The sequence below is a fragment of the Tenrec ecaudatus genome, chromosome 3 (genome assembly GCF_050624435.1).
Source record: "Tenrec ecaudatus isolate mTenEca1 chromosome 3, mTenEca1.hap1, whole genome shotgun sequence".
Taxonomy (NCBI): Eukaryota; Metazoa; Chordata; class Mammalia; order Afrosoricida; family Tenrecidae; genus Tenrec; species Tenrec ecaudatus.
Window position 1 is genome coordinate 96,182,617 of NC_134532.1, and position 18,257 is coordinate 96,200,873.

Consider the following 18,257-nt stretch of genomic DNA (forward strand, 5'->3'; position numbering starts at 1 on the left):
ATCTCACGTGCAATGGAATGGAACACTGCCTATTCCTAAACCTAGTCATACCTTTGTGATCCACTGGCTGATTCTCCAAAATAATCCAGCCTTTCTTCCTAATCTATCTTGATCTGGAAGAAACATCGTTAACCAGTTCAGCCTACTAAGAATCCGCAGGCCTCCAATGACCGATGGCGGCTGTTTATGAGGTGCACTGGCCATGAATCGAAACCCAGATCTCCTGCATGAAATTAAGTAAATTAATTCCAGCACTGACCCACGAATGCCTCATCTAAATGGCTCTAAAAATTAGTTTTTATCTGTTTGCAAATGGTTTGAGTAACACAAGGTACCATGTACTGAATTCCAGAGAGTCACACTGATTCAAGTCATGAGTGCTCCTCACACAGTAAAACGCAAGGCTGCACAATCTGGCACCGTCCTCATGATAGGTTGTGAGTTGTACTACTATAATTCATAGTTTTCACTGTCTGATATTCCTGTCAATCTCCAAGTATTTCTTCCAGTCAGTCTTGGTTGGAAGCTGACACCTATTCAGCCTTATTAGCAATGCAAAAAGCTCCAAAGAAAGAAAGATGATAACTGTGTACAAAGGTTATTGGTAGCAAATCAAACCTGTATCTCCAACATAGAAAACAAAAACTGTATCATGGAACCACACTAATGACCACAAGGTCTCAATTACCATTTAACTTCTTAAATTTAAATTATTGGCAAGCATGTTTTGTAGGTCTTTATCAAATATGTAAAGCACAGTAGTGGTGCAATGGTTAAGCACTCTGCTGCCAATCCAAAACTTAGAGGCTTGATCCTACCAGCATTTGTGAGGGAGCCTAAATCTAGGCATCTGCTCCTGGGAAGATTCAAGCTAGGGAACTCTTTGGGGCAGTTCTACTCTGACCTATATGATATAGTTATGAGTTGGGATCAACTTGACAAAGCACAATGTTGAAAACATGCAACAGATAATATTTTGTCTTTGTTATAGAGCACATTTAAATTTTGTTCCTTTTTCTCAATTAAGAAGTACCTCCAAAGTAATATAATTCTCCAAATATTAATTTATATAGTAAATATAAATTAAGAGACAAACCAGGAATCAAATAATAAAAACAAACTATTAAAACAGGCATCAGCTCTTGAAGAACTTTACAACTAGTAAGATACACATAAACAAGCATTACATAAAGGAAAAGATACTAAGTAAAATAGCAAAGATACAGAAAATGCCGTTGGGCTCTCTCAAGAAAAAAGATTGCTACCACCTGGAAGGCAAGTCAGAAAGCCAATCCTTAATCATACATACAATGTCATACATGATACTGGAAATGCAAAAAATAAGAAATGGTCAGGTAGAGATAAAAAATGAAGAAAGGCTCAGAAGCAAAGGGATCTGAGGAGTATGAGAGAACAAGATTGAAGGGAAGACAAAACAAATAAAGCAAATTTGAAAATTAAAGTATAAAAGATTAAGATCTCAAAAGTTGACGCAAAAGATTTTAAATGGATTAATGAAGACAAAGTGGACTAAAAGGGAATGAATCATCAATAAGGGAAAATTATTGATATTTTGGGATATACAGAGCTGGACCTTAGAAAAGGATATTCAGAAGATAAAATGATTAAAAAATACAGGTGAGCACACAGAAGCAAATGAAGAAGGAAGGAGAGAGCGTGGAACGTATCCTGGTCCACCAAGCCCTGAGGATAATATTCTTGTTCAGAGCAGCCAATGCACCGAGAGGACCATAGGGTTGGCCCCACCAAGAGACATGACATCCCTCACTGACCTATAGAGCTACAAGAGAAAACAGTCGAGGCACACTGCAGGAATTATGCCCAATCTGACCCCACCGTACTGGGACGAAACACTAAAGGTGTGCAACAGAGCAGCAAGGGGAGCAAAGCAATGAAGTCCCCAGGGAATACCAAAAATAGACTTTGGGGCCAGGGCCTGGCACCCCATCAGACTCAACCAGAAAACACACCTAAAATGTCAACAAACAGACCTGGAACTATTTATATTTATATGTTAAGTATCAATGTACCAGATGGACATTTATTTCCCTATCATTATACATAATGATATATAATGTATACGTATGTACATGACTGTATTTAGGCCTCTATAAATGCCCTTTACCGCCTAGTTCTTTCCTCTATTTCCATTTACTTTCCTCTTGTCTCACTATCATGTTCTGCCTTCTTTCAGGTTTTAGTAATTCCTCCTGGTTATGTTTCCCTTGATCAAGCCCTACCAGGCATCCTACACCCTTCTTGCCATTGATGTTAGATCACTTGCTGTTCCCTTGTCCCTAGGTTTGTTAACCCCTACTTTTCCCTGCCTCCCCTCTCCCATTCGTCTACCCCTACTCCAACCCCAAACTGTTGTTTGCGCTTCCTGATTGTTTATCCCACCTATTATTTCTAGATAGACATGCAGAGACAATAATAAACACAAAAATAAGGCAGCGCAAAACAAAATAAATGAAAACCAAAAAACCAAACAACAACAGAAAAAAAAAACGACCAAAAAAAAAAAGCCTATAAATGGTTCCAGGTCTGTTTGTTGACATTTTAGGTGTGTTTTCTGGTTGAGTCTGATGGGGTGCCAGGCCCTGGCCCCAAAGTCTATTTTTGGTATTCCCTGGGGACTTCATTGCTTTGCTCCCCTTGCTGCTCTGTTGCACACCTTTAGTGTTTCGTCCCAGTATGGTGGGGTCAGATTGGGCATAATTCCTGCACTGTGCCTCGACTGTTTTCCCTTGTAGCTCTATAGGTCAGTGAGGGACGTCATGTCTCTTGGTGGGGCCGACCCTATGGTCCTCTCTGTGCATTGGCTGCTCTGAACAAGAATATTATCCTCAGGGCTTGGTGGACCAGGATATGTTCCACGCTCAATTCAAGAACACTTTATTCTAAACAACCTAGCATTCTGTGATGCTCATCTTCCGAACACGATCACTGGACAAAGTGGGTGCATAGCAAATGTGGTGAACAAAGCTGATGGTGCCCAGCTATCAAAAGATATAGTCTGGGGTCTTAAAGGCTTGAAGACAAACAAGTGGCCATCTAGCTGAGAAGCAACAAAGTCCACATGGAAGAAGCATACCAACCTGGATGATCAAGAAATATCGATTGGATCAGGTATCAGGCATAAAAGACCCAGAACAAAAAATCATTATCAATGTGAATGAGGAGTACAAAGTGGAGACCCCAAAACCCATCTATAGACATTTGTATACGCCCCTGACAGAAGGATCACAAGGAAAGGGTGCAGTATAGCACCGATGAAACATACAACTTTCCCCTAGTTCTTGAATGCTTCTATCCTTTACTATCATAATCTCAATTCTACCTTACAAATTCAGCTAGACCAGAGCGTGTACATGGGTACAGGTAAGGGCTGGAAACGCAGGGAATCCAGGACAAATAAACCCCTCAGAACCTGTAATGAGAGTAGTGACACCAGGAGGGGAAGGGGAAGGTGGGGGGAGAAATGAGAAACCGATCACAATGATCTACTTATAACCCCCTCCTAGGGGGATGGGCAACAGAAAAGTGGGGGGAAAGAGATTGGTCAGTGTGTAAGACATCAAAAAACAATAATAATTTACAAATTATCAAGGGTTCGTGAGGGAGGGTTGGGGAAGGAGGAGGAAAATTGAGGAGTTGATACCAAGGGCTCAAGTAGAAAGAAACTATTTTGAAAATAATGGCAACAAAGGTACAAATGTGCTTGACACAATGGACAGATCTATGTATTTTGAGGAGAACTATATCAGCCACTAATAAAATGATCAATTAAAAAGAAAGGAATACAAATTTAAAATACAGGCATTGCAAACGGAGTTACGGAAGAGGATAGGGCTGCAATTTTAGATTTCAGTCATACACACATATAAATAATAGAAATCATGAAATCAATGAAAATTGCCAACCAAGAGAAACATGTAAATTTCCCTGAATCAACAGTGCGTTTTATTTTGCCCATGTAAGTGTGTGTGTGTACACTTTGCTTTTCCTTTACCTGATAACTGATTTCACCCATTAATGAAACTAAAATTAAGCTTGAAATTAGCCACATGAATTTAAGCTTAAACTATAATTTATCAAAGGTCACTAGGCCTGTTGTACATAGAGGTGCAGCAGAATTTTCACTCTGAGGTGAGGGCTACTTCCTGTGTACACTCACTGATGTCTTTGATCATTGTCTATTTTATTTTTAATTTTCATTCTGAATAATATTCAAACTTAACAAAAAACCCCATATCCATCCAGTTGATTCAAGCCTATAGTGATTCTATAAAATGGGTTAAAGCTACTTCGGAGGGCTCCTAAGGCTGCAATCTTCAGAGAAGTAGTCAGCCCTGTCTCTCTCCCAGAGGCAGCTGGTAGGTTTCAAGCACCCATTTTAGGGTTAGCAGCCAACTGCTCAACCATTGCACTGTACTATTAAGACTCTTTACACATATACAACAGTTGCTACAGTTCAATTCACTGAGTGCCTTTATATCCATCGCCAAAATTCACCAATATTTATCACATTAAATGAGACCATTGCATGATCATAATTTCCCAATATACAAAGCTATAGCAGGGGCTTGAAGTTCATGGAAAACTGGAATTAACCAAGCGTACAATTGTTGGGTCATATGGAGGCGTTACCGTCTCAGGAACCCACAGGGATATAGTTTGACTTTATCCCTGTTCACTGGGTCACTAGGGGTCAGGCTTCACTTGATGGCACTGAGGGAATGGTAGCTCTATTTTCAGATTTTTGAAGAACCACCACATTGTTTTCCACAGCAGTGCTACCATTTTCATCCCCACCAGCAACTGACAGATTCCAATTTCCCTTCAATGAATGGATAAAACAAAATATGGTGCACACAATACAATGGACTATTACTCAGCTAGTAATGAAAATATACGCATCAAGGTGTTATCCTTTCACTTTACTTATTCAATCTATAAATAATCCAAGAAGTTTGCATCAGGATTGCAAGGATTTGTATTAGGATTGGAGGAAGGCTCAGTAACAACCTGGAATATGCAGAGGACACACCGTTGCTTGCTGAAAGCTATAAGGGCTTGAAGCACTTACTGACAAAGATCAATTACTCCCTTCAGTATAGATTATAACTCAGTGTAAAGAGAACAGAAATCCTTACAACTGTACTAGTAAACAAAATCATGATTAAGTAGAAAGAAGATTGAAGCTGTCCACATTTACATTTAACTTAGATTTAATCAATGCTCCTGGAAGTAGCACTGAAGGAATCTAACACCACACTGCACTAGGCAAATCTGCTATATAACATCTAATTAAGTGTTAATAAACAAAGACGTCACTCTGAGAACTAAGGTGCCTCTGACTCAAGCCAGAGTATTTTCATTTACCTCCTATGTATCTAAAGCAGCTGGATAATGAATAAGGAAAACTGGAGTAGAATTGATGCATTTGTGTTATGATGTTGAGGAAGAATATTTAAAGTATCATGGACTGCCAGAAGAACAAACAAATTTTTCTAAGAGGAAGTATAATTAGAATGCTACTGAGAAGCAAGAATGGCAGGACTTCTGACACTTGTTGGACTCCAGCAGTCCCTAGCGAAGGACATACTTGGTTAAGTAGAGGGAGAGTGAAAAAGAGGAGGATCCTGGAAAAGAGAGACTGACACAATAGCTACATTAACGAATACTGCGTACGGTCAAACCTTTCATTCTGTAGTAGTGAGGGTCACTAGGCCCTGAGTTTAATTTTATAAATATTGACTAGATGTCACGGTCAAACTATGATGAAAGCACATTATCTTTCTATACTGAGCTTCCTCACTGTAATTTCCATAAACAGGCATATTTCTATAAATTGGCAATTGCTACATAGTATTGTACTTGCTAAAATTATTGAGTATTGAAATATGTGATGTCATTGAAAAATGAACGAAAAGATTGTCTAAGGTACTGGTGATACATAATCTACCACTATTTTCTCTTCAATTACGTTACTGCAAAATGTAACTAACGCTCTACCACAAATATGCCGCTTTTAAAAATAAAGAGGTGCTCTGGTAGTCCAATGGTTACCCAGTGGGGCTGCTAACCACAGGGTCAGCAGTTTAAAACTGCCAGCAGGTCTCCTACAGAGTCTCAGAGACTCATAGGGACATTTCTACTCTGTCCTATAGGATCACTATAAGTTGAAATCTACTCAGTGGCAATGAATTTGGTTTTTGGTTTATAAAAATCATACGGATTTCAGCGAACATGCATGGGTGCATAAGCAAACGTGGTAAAGAAAGCTGATGGAGCCAGGCTACCAAAAGATATAGAGTCTGGGATCTTAAAGGTTGAAGTTCAACAAGTGGCCATGTAGCTCAGAAGCAACAAAGCCCACACTGAAGAATCACACCAGCCTGCATGATCATGAGATGCCGAAGGGATCAGTTGTCAGGCATCAAAGAATTGTATCATTGTAAATGAGGATTGCGGAGTGGAGACCCAAAGCCCATTTGTAGGCTACTGGACACCCCCCTACAGAAGGGTCTTGGGGAGGAGATGAGCCAGTCAGGGTGCAGTGTAGCAACTATGAAACATACAACTTTCCTCTAGTTCCTAAATGCTTCCTCCCCTCCCCCCCATCATGATCCCAATTCTACCTTACAAATCTGGCTAGACTAGAGGATGTACACATGTACAGATAGGAACTGGACAAGGAATCCAGGGCAGCAGATGATCCCTTCAGGACCAGTGGTAAGTGGCAATACTGGGAGGGTGGGTTGGAAAGGGGAACCGACTGCAAGGATCTACATGTGACCTCCTCCCTGGGGCAACAGAAAAGAGGGTGAAGGGAGACAGTGCAAGATAAGACAAAATAATAATTTACATATTATCAAGGGTTCTTGAGGGAGAGGCAGCAGGGAGAGAGGGTAAAAAATGAGGAAATGATGCCAAGGGCTTAAGTAGAGAGCAAATGTTTTAAGAATGATGAGGGCAATGAATGTACAAATGTGCTTTACACAATTGATGTATATATGGATTGTGTTAAGAGTTGTATGAGCCCCTAATAAAATGATTTTTTTAAGTGCTGAAAAACTCGGCTTATACGAGAATAAAAGGTAAGTTTTCAATATTATCGTAAGAAATAAGTGTATTGAATTAATTATACTTTGCCAGCCAAACAATACATATTTAATTAACACTAAATATTATTTTCTTTTACTTAATTTTTATTTAATTGCATCTATGAGGATTATATCTGGAAGGACTAATGACAAAACAAAAAAATAATTACATATGTAGCTTCATGAGCATATTTAATTACCCCAGTCCTCTTCTGTTCATTTTCTTTGCCTAATAACTACTAAAGGCAAAACAAAAATTTCCACAAGCATTTTGATTTTGCATCTGAATGCTACATAAATAAAGTTTCTGTATGGCTAAGATATGTACTAAAAAGTAAATAAAAATAGTCCCAATTCAAAGAGAGTCATGGGAAAAGGTAGTCTGTAAAAGCAACACTAGTATGAAATCACAAAAGTCATAGACTGAAACAGGAATTCGAAAACTAGCTGGTTCACTGCTCTACCTTTAGACAGTATTTCATCTTCTAATACTTCTCATCTTTCAACAAACAGTATTTTGTCTTTTTTTATAGTAAAAAAATTCTAGAAGTCTCTTAATAAGTTAAAGTAAATCATAACTTCCAGAGTTACTCGTATAATCAAACTGAACTTATTCCTGACAATAGGTGGGTATTTTCTTTCTTATCTTTCCGTAATGAAACCAGTGAAGAGCTGCTCACATATGGCTTTAGGCCTTTTTAAATAGGTAATAAAGTTAGAAGTAAAGGAAGAGCTGTCAAGAAAGCAGTCAGGGTAGTGAGATCAATTTCCCAAGGGAAAAGCCCCACAGACCTTTTATAGTACTTTCTGAACAAGCATTCAGTAACTACAGCCCCCCACCCTCCACCAAAAAAAAAATGGGGTGGAGGGGGAAGAATACCTCAACCTTAAATATAAAGTCACAGATCAAATCTAGTTTTTTAAAAAAATGTATGGACTTGATTCAAGGTAGGAGCCAGGGGGATGAAGTAAAACCTAATCCACTGGGCTGCACATGTGAGGGGGATGGTCCTGAGGGTTCAGTAGTTCCAAAGAAACTGACAATGTATTTAACAAACCAAGCAGTCAAAATCCCCATTTTGGGGGTGTCAAATTTTACATTGCCGGGGACAAAAATTCTTGTGAGAGTATTATTTTCAGGAAAGCACCATGACAAAGAGTACCCCTTATTTTGTTCTTTCATACTAGTATGTCTTAACTTAAGCGCAATAAGCCAAAAAATACTGAGTAGGTTAGCATCAGTTTCAAATTTTACTCGGTCACATCCTGACTTTTCAACTGTTTAAATGGTTAAAATATATATGTATGTATATGTGCGTGTGTGTATATAGTTTACAAATGTTGACAAAAGACAACAACAAAAATTTCCAAATGCTACTTAATAAGCTAACCCACGATTAAGGAGGAGTAAGTGCTCAAAGAGGAGTCCTGGTGGTCTGGCGGAAACTCAGGGAGCTGCTATCTTCAAGGTCAGCAATTCAAAAACACCGGTGTCTCCTTGGGGAGAAAAGACAGTGCTTTCTATTCCCATGAAACTACAGTTTCGGGGCAGTTCAACTCTGTCCTCTCAGGTCACTATGAGTCAGCATCAACTAGATGGTAGTGAGTTCGGTCTTTAAGTATGCAAAATCTATTCTTAAATTTAGAGAAAAACAAAAGCCAACCATTAGCTTCAAATAGTTAATGACAGGAAAAAAAATAATTTTCATCCTGGTTGAACCATCAACAAAATCTCTCAATCATTAAAAATGAAAACTTTAGGCAAAATACAAAATTAATCGGAGGACTATGAAAACAAAGAAAAGCAAGTATACTGTGGAGGGGAGTAAAACTAGCAAAGGTGAGAGAGGCTTAATATTCTCAACTTTTTCTTTGTCTTTTCTCTCTAGACTCAGCCCTAAGGGTGCATCCAATTGCAGAGTGAAATGATGGACTAACAGAGTGGGTTAACTAAAACTCTGACAGAAATCATCTCCTTTTCAGCCAAAACAGGTAGGAAAGAGCTCTAGTGGCCCAGAAGATACGGAGGAATCCCAGAGAAGAATGTGAACAGATTGCCTAATTCTATACATGAAATGGCTGGTGAGTCTGAACACCAACAATAGCACAGGTGCTAAACATACATACACAAGTCTACCAGGTGAATTTTAAATCTATCTTATAGAATAGTAAATAACCAAATATCCCCAAAATGAAAGAAATTATATGACAAGTCCAGAAAATGTTAAGGAATAAAAAACTTTATATGACTTTTGCTGCTTCTGATTATTAATCTTTATTTGGGAATTTGTGATACAATAGTGTTTTTAAACAGAAGCTCACTTGCTATGTATGTCTGTATCATAAAGCGTTTCCAATATGCTACATAAGTAAATCAATGGATATATATATATATATATATATATATGGAGTTATTTCAGAGTTAATGTAGTTGAAATGGGTAAAAATGGTGTAAGGATAGGTATATAGGTTGTGATATATGAGGGAGCACCAGAAAAAACGAATTATTCCCAAAAGTTTTATATTTAACTTTTTTTTACAACCTTAACACCCTTCAAAGTACTCTCTATTACACTTAATACATTTGTCAAATATATGATTCCATTCTTGGAAAAAAATTTCAAACTCATCCGTTTGGATAGCTGACAGCACCTCCCCTCATTTTTTTCTTCACCTCTTCTATGACATCAGTCACTGTCCTTTTATGTCCTTCTTCATTCAGGAAACAAAAAGAAGTCACAAGGAGAGAGATCAGGTGAGGAAGGTAGGTAGGGTAAGAGAGGCATGCTGTTTTTTTGCAAAAAGCTGGCACACTGAGATGGCTGTGGCAGCAGATGCATTGTTGTGGTGGCAAAACCAGTTGCCGGTCTGCCACAAATCAGGCCTTTTTGGTTGCACACTGTTATGCAATCTTTTCAGAATCTCTAAATAAAAAGCTTGATTAACAGTCTGGCCCGGTGGAATGAACGCCAAATGTACTATCCCCCTCACATCAAAATACAAATGAGCATCCTCTTGATCTTTGATTTCACCTGACAAGCTTTTCTGGGGTGAGGTGATGATGGCATCTTACACTGGCTGGACTATGTTTGCTTTGGGGTCATAATAATATCACCCTGTCTTTCACCAGTAATGAATCACCTTGAGGGGGGGGGAAGTATCTGGGTAGCCTCAGGGCTCTTCTTTCAAAGCACAGCATGTTTCCACTTGACACTCTTTTTCCTGGTCAGTTCGAGCCCGATGCACAAATTTCACAGAAAATCCTTCTCATTCCCAAATCTTCCATGAAAATTTGCTGAACTGAGCTTCAAGAGAGTCCAGAAAACTTCCCAATCTTCAATGGTCAGTCATCAGTCTTTGAGTACAAGTACACGAATTTTGTAGACATTTTCGTCCATTTTGGAAGTTGATGGATGTCCGTCCCGAACAAGGTTTGTCATCAATTAACATTTTATCTTTTTTGAAATGAGAAAAACACTTGTACACTTGAATTTTTCCCATAGCGCTGTCCTTGTAAGCTGTGTTCAATGTTCCTCCCAACAGTTTCAGTGGCATTTTTCCCAAGAAGGATACAAAATTTCACAACCACATTCTATTCCCCTATATCGGGGAACACGAAAAACAAGGTTTAAGTGAAACTGCTTTTACGAAAAATATTCACTGTGACCAGAGAGAACTTCCCAGGCGACACCACTGGGTGCTCCAATTACGAGGGAGTTGTTGAATGCTCAACTAGCAGGAAAAAATGTGTACTATGAAAAGCTCCACCCAGCAATGTTATTTTCTTTTTTTTTTTTGGAAGAGTACCCCCTTGTAGAAAAACTAAAATGTAGTTTAAGAGTTAGGAATAAACCATCATGTTGTCAGAATTAGTGAAAAACACTGTCAACATGTCAAATGTTTAATAGCTATACATTAAATGTAATGCCTTAGATTACATTTTCTAGCTCAGATCTCTCTAAATTGTTGGGTCACAACTTCAGATCAATTCTTCTGGTCTTCTTTGATGGTTGGTTGGTCATAAAAAAAACTCTGCATAATCTAAGAGCGCACTCTTCCCTCTGAAAGACTATATAAAGGAACTCTCCAAATGTTTTGCTAAATAACAAATAGAAAAGGTGTCCTTCTGTGACAGAACTGAGCAAACTCATTCAAACTTCCTGAGCAGCTCAAGATTTTATATCCTGAGAAACAAATTAGAAAGGAGTAAGAACTAATGTTGGATAGGCAGTCAAGTTTGAATTCAACACTTAAGAAGAGAAAACTTTGATGAACAAAGATGTAAAAAAGAGTCTCTTGGTGTTGTTAGGTGCTGTCCAGTAAGTTTTGACTTATAGAGACCATACATACAACAGAACAGCACACTTGTGTTCTGCTCCATTGTCATAACTGTTGTGAACCAGTTGTTGCTGTCACTTTCAGTCTATTTCACTGAGTGTCTTCCTGTGTTTTATTGACGATGTAAAAGCATTCAACTGCATGAATCATAAATTATGAATAACATTGCAAATGATGGAAATTCCAGAATACTTATTGGAGCCCATGCAGAACCTGTACAGAGACCAGTATCATTTCTGTTCAAATGTGGTTGCCATTCAAACAAAAAAGGGATGCTTCATAGTTTATAACCTGAAAAGGTACTTTAGGGTTATTCCTTGTGTTCTATCATCCCACTCATGGAGGGTCTTCTTTTCCATTGAAGCTCTACTTTATCAAGCTTCACTTTTCATTTATCCTCTACTTTATCCATTTCCAGGGACTTGTCTCTCCTGATAACTTGTGCCACATAAGAGACAAAGTCTTGCCATCAGGAGCACTGTTGCTGTTATACTTTCAAGAGAGATTTGTTAGTTTTTCTGGCAGTTCAAAGTGTGTTCAGAATTCTTTTGCAAGACTATGCAACTCAATGACGTGAATTCTTCAGTCTTCCTTATTCTTTGTGGAGTTGTCACATTCACATGACCTGATTGAAAATACTGAGGCTAAGTCAAGTGAACCTTGGTCCTCAGAGTGGTATCTTTGCTCTTTAACAATTCAAAGGAGTTCTGTACAGCAGATTTGTACAATGCCATGCATTGATTTAATGACTGCTATACCCATGATTATCGATTGTGGATCCAAGTAAACTGAAATCTTTGGGAATTTCAATATTTTCTGTTTATTACGATGTTTATTGGTTTGGTTTTCAGAATTTTTGTTTTCTTCATGGTCAGCTGTAATCCATTCTATATATAGTCTCTAAACTTCATCAGGAAGCTTCAATTTCTCTTCACTTTCAACAAGCAAGGTGGCATCATCTACCATCACAAGTGACTAATTGTTCTTTCTTTAATCCTAATGCCACATTCTTCTTCATCTAATTCAGCTTTTTGGTTATTTTCTCAACATACAGAATGAGAAAGTAAGGTAAAAGGACACAATCTTGACACACAACCTTTCCTGAATTTAAACCATGCAGTAATCCCTTAGTTCTGTTCCAAGGACTGCCCCTTGGTATACACAGGTGCCACATGAGTCACAACCACGTGTTCTGGAATTCCCATTCTTCATGTTATCCAAAATATATTATGATACATAGTTAAGGCCTTTGCATAGTCATTAAGGCACAGGTAAACACCTTTCTGATAGTCTTTGCTTTTAGTGAAAATGCATCCAACAATCGCAATAATATCCCTCGTTGCACATCTTCTGAAACTGGCTTGAATTTTGGGCAGTACCCTGCTGATACACTGATCTTTTATAATTTCTCCAAAATATGAGTGCTCATGTATTACAGGTGCATAGTGAACGATCATTAAGATAGCTAGAGTCCTAGTTGTGAATGCTAATATCTACTCATTTATTCATTCACGCATTCACTCAAATATATTCCTTTCACCAAAAATGTATCAGTGATCAAGAGTGGCATCTCTGAAACTTGGGAGAGTCCAGAAAAGGAATGCACAAAATAAGCAAATACATTAATAATTGTATACTTTTTAAGCACTGAAAAAGTTGTGCATATTACACTAGCAAAAATTGGGCTAGAGGTTCAAGAGTAGGTTCCCATAAGTGGAAGGCAAATAAAGATATCGAATGAGGGTGAACCTTTCATTTATTTTGTAAAAGAAAGGTGCATAAGAATAAAAGAGTTATGTTCTCAATTCTAATCTGATAGAATAGACCCTTTCAGCTTCTCCAAACTGTGACTTAGTCACACATTGTTGCTATCTTTCTCTGTTTCCTTTCTTTGTTGTCTCTAGACAAATATGTGGTGGTGCACATCAGAGATTTTAACAACCTCAAAATAGAAATAATGCAAATTAGTTAAACTTGGATAAGTAAAACTACTGAAAACAACAAATAACACATCAGCCTAAAAGATAACGGGTTCCTGAATGGCTAGGATATTAGGAAAGTTAAGGTTCAACTTATCTAATTAGATGGTGTTTTTCCTTTGTTAGGACCCATACATCCAGTTCTGATTCACAGTAGCCCAATCTATAAAAGAACAGAGCACTCCTCTGTGTTATCCTCACAATTGTTGCCATGTTTGAGTCCGTTGTCCTAGTCACTAGTCACTGTGTCAATTCACCTTGGTGAGGGTTTTCCTCTTTTTCAGAGATCTCTACTTAAAGAGCAAGGATGTTTCTTTGCAGACTAAGGTGTGCCTGATGCAAGCCAGGGTATTCTCCACGGCATCATATGCATGTGAAAGTTGGACACTGAATAAGGAAGACTGTAGAATAGATGAATTTAAATTGTGGTGCTGTAGAAGAATATTGAAAGTACCATGGACTGCTAAAAGGACAAATAGATCTGTACTGGAAAAAGTAAGGCAAGGATGGCACTACTGTGTCTTATATATGTTGCACATATTGTCAGGAGAGACCAGTTCCTGGAGAAAGACATCATGTTTGGTAAAGTGGAGGCACTGAAAAGAGGCAGACCCTCAATGAGATGGATTGTCACAGTGGTGTATCAATGGGCTAAGCACAGGAACAATTATGAGGATGGGGCACAACCCTGCGGTGTTTCATTCTGTTGTGCATAGGGTCACTATGGGTGAGAGTCCACTCAATGGCACCTAACAACGACTTTACCAAGAACTGTTCCCTCTTGATAACATGTCCAAAGAGTATGAGACAAAGTCTCACCATACCTGCTTCCAAGGAGCAATCTGGCTTTACTTTTTCCAGCACAGACATGTTTGTTTTTCTGGCAGTCTATATATAGCACATTTAATATTCTTCACAATGCCATATTTCAAACATTGCAACTCATCTTCCATCATTCTTAATGGGTTATGTATTAGTAATCTACTTGTTATTTAATAGAAGAATTACATGTGAGTGGCTTTTAACAAAATTTTTTCCTCATAGTTTAAAAATTTCATTTCTCTTTTCCTATTAAGAGATATTGAAACACCCTATATTAATACTGCCTCATTAATATCACAAAAGCCCTATTCCAATGATCCAGATACCACTGTGTGAAGCATTGAGATGAATGAACTTTAAGAGCAGTATCAAATACGTGTAAAGTTACTCTGTAATTGATTAAGTGATGTAATATACATTTGTATCACAAAAGAACATTAATCCCTACCAATGATTATCAGACTTTACATGAAATAGTGCATCATATGTGCTTCAAGGTTACTGAGTTACCTGAGTAACTGCATATAAAAGTATAGCATATGCTTCCACTTGTAACAACCTCCACATTATTATAAATTCAAAAGAAGACACTCTTCAGGAAGTGTAGGTTACAATCTTTCCCTTTTCTCTCTCTGAGAGTGATATGTTGGGTTTCGCCATGGTGAATCAGAATCAAAAGCTGAGGACAGATCCTGGTGGTTTCCCCACTCATTTTTGTAATCACTTTCACTTCTCTTCACATGAAGGTTTAAGAAAAGTCAGTAAACAACAAAAAAGTGAAATCAAGAGCTAAACGTCTAAAATATTCATTAAGATTCAAATTACACTCTTGATTTTGGCATTGAGTATTTCTTGGTTAAAAGTAATCTACTTTCACAAACATGTTTCTCTGTTCAATTGCTTTTATTTAAAATTATAAAATGCACAAGAAAATTTGGCAGGGATGACTGGGATCTTGGGAGTGACAGAAGACACTTTTCTGTCTAGACAACAAAAAGCAAAATCAAAAGAAACCGAATTCAAAGCCCTCCCAAAAACCAATATGGAATTAATAGAATTTCCACAGGTTGCGTTATCTAGTCCAAATAAAACAATCTCATTTAATAAAGCATCACAGGGCTAGATTTTACTTTAAAAATTAGATGCTTTATAAATATGAAAAACCTGTGGATAGCAATAGTTTTTACTGGACTAGAATAAAAGAGATACTCATTTTCAGAAATAATTGAAATTGACCACTGAAGGTTTTTAGATAAAAAGCACTTAATTGTCATTCATTGACACAATAACTACTGATTGAGCACTTTCCATGAACTAGTCCTACAATAAATACTAAGAGTAAACATGTCAAGTAAGAACTTCTGGGGAAAACCGCCCCTCAAAAAACCCCTTCTGATCCATGGAACTTAAAATTAATTAACTCTAGACCTTTCCCAAAAATGCAAACATGGCGAAGAAAGCTGATGGTGCCCGGCTATCAAAAGATATAGTGTCTGGGGGCTTAAAGGCTTGAAGGTAAAGAAGTGGCCATATACCTCAGAAGCAACAAAGTCCACATGGAAGAAGCACACCAGCCTGTGTGATCGAGTGGTCCCAAAGGGATCAGTTACCAGGCATCAAAGAACAAAAAATCATATCATTGACTGCACACCTCCATGATAGGATCGCTGAAGACAAATGGGTGCATAAGCAAATGTGGTGAAGAAAGCTGATGGTGCCCGGCTATCAAAAGAGATAGTGTCTGGGATCTTAAAGGCTTGAAGGTGAACAAGCGGCCATCTAGCTCAGAAGCAAAAAAGCCCACATGGAAGAAGCACACCGGCCAGTGCGATCACGAAGTGCCAAGGGACCAGGTATAAGGCATCATGCAAAAAAAAAAAAAAAGATGTAAGTGTGTGTATGTATGTGTATATGTATATATGTATATATATACCATATTAAATGAAGGGGGAAGTGCAGAGTGGAGACCCAAGGCCCAAGTGTCGGCCAATGGAGATCCCCTCATAGAGGCATTTAGGAGAGGAGATGGGTTAATTAGGGTGCGAGGTTGTACCGATGAAGAACACAGCTTTCCCCCAGATCCTGGATGCTTCCTCCCCCCAACTACCATGATCCGAATTCTACCTTGCAGGCCTGGATAGGACAGAGGCTGTACACTGGTACATATGAGGGCTGGAGGTACAGGGAATCCAGGGTGGATGATACCTTCAGGACCAAGGGTGTGAGGGACGATGCTGGGAGAGTGGAGGGTGAGTGGGTTGGAAAGGGGGAACAGATTACAAGGATCCGCATGTGACCTCTTCCCTTGGAGAGGGACAGCAAAGAAGGGGGGAAGGGAGACTCCGGATAGGGCAAGATATGACAAAATAACGATGTATAAATTACCAAGGGCACATGAGGGAGGGGGGAGAGGGTAGGGAGGGGAGAAAAAAAAAAGAGGACCTGATGCAAAGGGCTTAAGTGGAGAGCAAATGCTTTGAGAATGATTGGGGCAGGGAATGTATGGATGTGCTTTATACAATTGATGTATGTATATGTATGGATTGTGATAAGAGTTGTATGAGTCCCTAATAAAATGTAAAAAAAGAAAAGGGAAAAGAAAGAAAGAAAAGAAAATGATTAGGGCAAAGAATGTACAGATGTGCTTTATACAATTGATGTATGTATATGTATGGACTGTGATAAGAGTTGTATGAGCCCCTAATAAAACGTTTAAAAAAAAACCAAAAAAAAAAAAAAGTTGTATGAGTCCCTAATAAAATGTAAAAAAAGAAAAGAGAAAAAAATGATTAGGGCAAAGACTGTACAGATGTGCTTTATACAACTGAGGTATGTATATGTATGAACTGTGATAAGAATTGTATGAGCCCCAATAATTGTTAAAAAAAAAAAAGAAAATGATTAGGGTAAAGAATGTACGGATGTGCTTTATACAATTGATGTATGTATATGTATGGATTGTGTTGTATGAGCCCCTAATAAAATGTTTAAAAAAGCTATTTGCCAGATAATTTCAAATTGTTTATCATATAATTAAAATTTTGAGAATATAAAAACTATATATATCCTATAATTCACTATATTAAAATATCCAAATGCATATTTTTAATCAAGTACTTTGTCTGTGAAAGCTAGACAATGAATAACAAAGACCACAGAAGAATTCATGACTTTGAATTATAGTGCTGGCAAAGGCAATTAAATGTGCCACATACTGCCAAAATGAGCAAACCTATCTCCATGGAAGGACAGCCTGAACGCTCATTAGAATCAAGAATGGCAAGATTTCACCCCAAATACTTTGGAAATAGAATGAAGGACTAGTCCCTGGAGATGGACATCATGCATGACACAAAGCAGAAAGTCAACAAAAAAGAGGAAAAGCCTCACCACAAGAACTGATACAATGGCTGCAACAAAGGAAAACATAGGAATGCTTATGAGTATGGAACAGGACTGGGAGAGTTCCAATCTGTACAGATTGTGCCTCTATACCTGAGAACCAACTCAAGAACACAAAACAACAAACAGTAACACACATACACAAACTTGCAGAAGCTATAACAAACTGCAAGCCATTATCTCTAGTTAAGGAAACTAAAATTTTACCATTTATATTAGTACATCCAAAGGTTTTAAGTATTCCTACAGTAAAGAAATATGTTATTATATTATCAGTTCAGAAAGTCTGATGGAAAGGAAGGCTTCCCCGAAAAGCTTTTTCCAAATAAAAGGCTGACATTTTATATTAATAATATATAATGTAATTAAAATAAGATATATATGAATAATGTATTATAATTAATACTGAAAGTAAATTATAATTGGCAAGTAAATTATTATTTCCATCCTGGGACATTTCTTTCAAACTTAAATATAACTAGGCATCGTGAGTAAAATGCTTTTACTTCACAATACGAGAATTATTTTCAAAAGATGTCAAGTGTTAAATTTACTATTAAAAATGTTCATAATCAGCTACTTAAAA

The 18,257-nt window shown here is 37.8% G+C and overlaps 1 protein-coding gene across 2 annotated transcripts in view; it reads right to left on the reverse strand.

Moving 5' to 3' along the window:
* Window positions 1–18,257, reverse strand: part of AFG2A (AAA ATPase AFG2A) — a 325,370-nt gene that overhangs the window by 256,337 nt on the left and 50,776 nt on the right. The window lies entirely within an intron of this gene.